Here is a 4,930-nt window from a genome sequence, read left to right on the forward strand (position 1 = left end):
TCACACCTAGTATAATCCTAACCTATTTCGTAACCGTTTTACTAGATAATGATAAGACTAATGATAATAATGAGTGTTTAAAAGATAATGATCGTGTTTAAAAGATAATGATCGTGTTTAAAAGATTTGATGATATCATTTCCATTATTACCCTTTTAATTTTAAATTTTTTTGAATCTTTTTAAATTTAAATTTTAAAAATTTTTTAATTTTATTTTTAATCACAATATGAGGTTATTGGGTTGTTCTTGCGTTCTCGTAAATCACAGGGGTTCTCGTTTGAACCCTTCCCTATATACAAATGTAAACCACCCTCATTTGTAAAAACGTACAAACCATTCTCATACGTCGATTTCATTGTTTAATCTTATGAAAATTTTTCATGAAATTGTTTAATCTTGTGAAATTGTTTCATATAATACTTTTTTTGATGAATTTGTTTCATATATGGTTATGAAATTGTTTCATATAATATTTAATGAAACTGTTTCATGTATTTMTCTAAAATTAAAATAATGAAGATGATAATATCCATGATTAACACCCTCCATAATAAAAACGGTTAATCAACCTCTCATAATTACAATAAAATGAACAAAATGAAAAATTATTATTGGTTCAATGAGGTTTTCACGGTTTTTACAAATTGAGTGGTTTTTATTTGAATGCTCCCCTATATATGTATGTATATGTGTGTATATATATATATATATATATATGTGTGTGTGTGTATATGTATGTATGTGCATATATATATATATATATATATATATATATGTACTAGTGGTGTACCCGCGCGATGCAACGCGGGTGAATCACAATTCTGAAACATTAGTTTGACCTTTAATCATGAGTTTGTATGATTATTTTGAGGACTTATTGGGACTAAAGTATCTTGAGGAAGAGAAGCTACACATTCAAATATAAATGTCTCTTAAAAAACAAATCTAAATGTCCCTTAAGAAACCAAAGAAATACATATAAAGCAAGTAATATTCAACTTAAAAACCATGAGACCACAAGACATACAGCAGGGGTCTTTGACATTCTTTGAGAATGGGGAAGGCTTCGATTAATAAATCCATTTGGAGCACGTTGGTCTCCACTAATTGCTAACCAACATATGCAATCATCTTATTAATATTGATAGGGGATCCCTTGGAACCACACTGAGAGATAATTAAGTGGTTGTTCGTCCAATGTAGTTTTTCCATACAAACCTATTCAAAAAATTCATTATTATTTAACCACAAGGGTGGTGTCTGATTGGTTTGAGCTAGACTCCAAAGGTCAAAAGTACCTGGAGATCCCAAGTTCAAATCCCAGGAGGAATAAAAGAATCCCCTTGTGGCCACGAAGGTTCAAATGCGATGACTCGGACTATCTGCAAAGCAGTGGTTGCCCTGAGATTAGTCGGCTTGCATAGCGGGTTGGATATCTAGGTTAATAAAAAAAAGTTCATTATTTACATTAGTTCAAGGCGATCAAACACTTCTTTGAGTTCCCTACGTAAAAATGCATTTTTAAATCCAATTGTATAAGGGCTAATCACAATTGACAACAAGTGATATTAAAACTTCTACGGTGTTAAGTTTAGCCACAGGTGTAAATGTTTTTTGGTGGCCAATGCTCTCTGAGTGAGTGAACCCCTTGGCTACCAACCAAGCATTGTATTTGTTAATACTCCCATTGACTTATACTTGATGGTAAAGATTGATTTGCATCCAACAGTCTGCTTTCCATGTGCCATTTTTCTCAAGAACATTGATTTTCTCTTATACTGTCATTTTCCATTTCGGGTGTTTCATGGCCTCATTGATCAGATCAAGAGAAGAGACAAATTACTTTATCAATTGCAAGAAAATTCTTGTTCCCTTCGACCATTTTAAGTATTCGTTCACGAGAAAAATATCTAGCGATTAGAAAGACACTTTTTGCTACCTATAAAAGATGCAAAGTCACATTTATTTATTTATTTGTCTACAATATCAGTGGTTTTGTAAACATCTTGTTCAGTAAATTACAGTACCACTTATAAAGACAAGGATTGTGCCGTTGAGAGGGCCAAATAGAAGACCAGCTGACATCGTAAATGGAATGGCTGGTATTGCAAGTACCTACCAAGAAAAAGCTTATTTGCATCAGTATTCTATTGCATCGGTTATGTCCAATATCAAACAAAAAAGGGGAAACAAATGAAAGGAAAATGTAAGAAACCAACAGTGGTTTGTAAATTAGTACAAGTATTGATATTTGGTACTGAGAATGATCAAACACAAGAAAACCATCTTTAAAACACGAAACTGAAATTCATTGATACACACAAGAGAGTCAGCTGCTTACTTCCAGGCCAGCATAAACTGCAACAAAAAGCGCATATCCAGTAGGGCCATAACCTTTGCACAATGAAACTGCAACAAAAAAGAGTCAATTGCTTACTTCTAGGGCAACATAAACTGCAACAAGAAGCGCACATCCAGCAGGGCCATAACCTTGGGGTTGGAAACATAGAGGGAATTTTTTGTCACAAAGAAGCTTGTTGCAAGCTTAGGACTTAAACAAATGTTCTTCTCTGCTTGATGCAAATTCTAAAGATTGACATCTTCTTTAACAAATGATGGACAAATGTATCATAGAATATAAACTTATCAAAACATGTCTCACGAAAGATGTAAAGGACCCTCTAAACATGTCATAACTGCTTCCCAAAACATTTGTAAAGAGCCCCTAGGACAGCTTTAAATAACCTCTAAACAAGGCCGAAAACAGTCTCGAAACGACATCCAAACAGTCCCTAGAGTTGCTAATTTTTTATCTACAAAACAGCCCCATAGCTACTGATTTTTAGCCACAAAACAGCCCCATAAATTAGTAAGTGCTTACCGGTAAAATTTAACACTACTATTTATTTACCGGGTAAGATTTTAGTGCACCAAAATGGTATCGTATGCAATAATTTATCATGGTAAGAGTCGTAGTCCTCCCTTAACGGGTAAGACTTTTGGTCCTTGTCTCGCTCTTAACGGGTAAGATTCTTGGTCCTTATATATTCATCCGGTAAGGTAATGTAACTTGGTGTTCACTTACCCGAGTAAGAGTTTGGTAAATGGCCCCTTAGTTTCCATAACAAAATTGTTTTATTAATAATTGTCAACATAAGACAACGTGATTCCTTATAACTAACAGTCTTTATGAACAAAAATCTTGAAGGTCGTTAAGATGAAAACAAACAAACCATCTTAGTTAAACTTGTTACATAAACAATAAGCTTTTGTGCATCAGATTTTGATTGCTCATGGAGAAATTTATTTATTAGATTATGATGCTAGCAATAGAGGAATTCATAAATTATCCAAACAACATACCTATAACTGCTAGAGACATAGAGATTCATGCATTTGAGCTCTTTTAAGGAGAGATTTCTAAAAGGTGGGATTACATAGGTTTTTGCCAGGAAAGGGAAGAGAAAAAACCACTTCCTAACAAATTTGACCCACCTGCAATGACCACCTACACACCAGATAAGGTCAACAATGCAAACAGAAGGCATACCAGTGAAGCACCTGTTTGTCTTGAAACTCTCAAATCCGTATATGTCTAGTACTGCAATTATGTATTTTGAGCTTGAGTCCTGACCTATTGAACTATTGATCTTATCTACAAGCCTGCAAATACAAATTGGATAACATAACTATAAGTGTCAGAATCAAGCTTGCAATTCACAAACATTTTGACGGTATTATGAGCCTAGTTGAGTTAACAGCACAAAACTATTCGTAACCGAAAATTGAGGCTTACCAGTCAAATAACCTCGAGTATGCGATTTTTGCTAAAGCATCTCTGCTGACCAGCAACAGATTCTGGATCCAACCATTTGGTGATGGTCTCATCACGTGTTACAATTACACGTTTGCATAGACAATCCTCTAGAGTTTGGGTGGTTGGAAGCTGGTATACTTTTAAGGGTGTTCAAGTTTTGTTTTTGGCATTTGGAAAATTGTTGTTGGTATACTTATAAGCTACTCTCTTTACATTTCATTGATACCCTTTGAAGAGCTATTCTACAACACTATTGCAAACCACCCATCAATTTTTTTGTAACTCTACATAGATAGTGGAAAATGACAATTTTCAGCAATTGGGGATGTCAACTTGTTTGTTTATACATAAATAGTGAAGGTCTAGAGTTTACAAAGGGGGAGGTGGATATGCTATCAAGTGACAAGTTTAAAGGGAAGAAGCTTGATTCAAAGTTGAGATTTATCTGGAATGAAAATTTATCTGATGGCCTTCATGATTATAGATGTTTTATTCATCTCCAACTTTGTTTTTAATTTTTTTTAATTATTAGGGTCTATATTTGGGTTATGTTGGAGCTGCCAATAACAAGAGTGTTTTGAAAAGTTTGAATGTTATTCACATCTTAACTGCTACCAATTCACTACCTCTTGCATACCCAAATGATTTCGCTTAAAAATTGTTGATAGTTAGTGAAATATTTTCTTGTATGTTCAAATCTGTCTATCATACAACTATCTGTCCCTGTTGCTGCCATAAAAATAACCTCTGGTTTGAACTATCTATCCCTGTACACTCTCATCTTACTGTTTCATGATTCATCTTCTCAATATATATGGTAAAGGGTTATAATATAGTTTACTCTAAGGATATGTTTATCCTTGCTTGCTTTATGTGTTTTGTAATACCTTACTTTTTTGTATTTCTCAATGACCCTAMTCGTTATTTTTTTCTCCTTTTTATTTTTCTTGTTCTATGTTACACCATGTGCTAGTCCTTGTTTCTTATGCGCACTCTTGCATTTTAGATATTTCATTAAACAAGTTTCTAATCGAATGTTGTATTAACTTACTCTATAACTTGATAAATACAAGAAATATGAGTCATTCACCTTGACAATCTTTGGATCGGC

The sequence above is a fragment of the Cynara cardunculus genome (assembly GCF_001531365.2).
Source record: "Cynara cardunculus var. scolymus isolate 2C chromosome LG 2, CcrdV1, whole genome shotgun sequence".
In the NCBI taxonomy this organism is placed as follows: domain Eukaryota; kingdom Viridiplantae; phylum Streptophyta; class Magnoliopsida; order Asterales; family Asteraceae; genus Cynara; species Cynara cardunculus.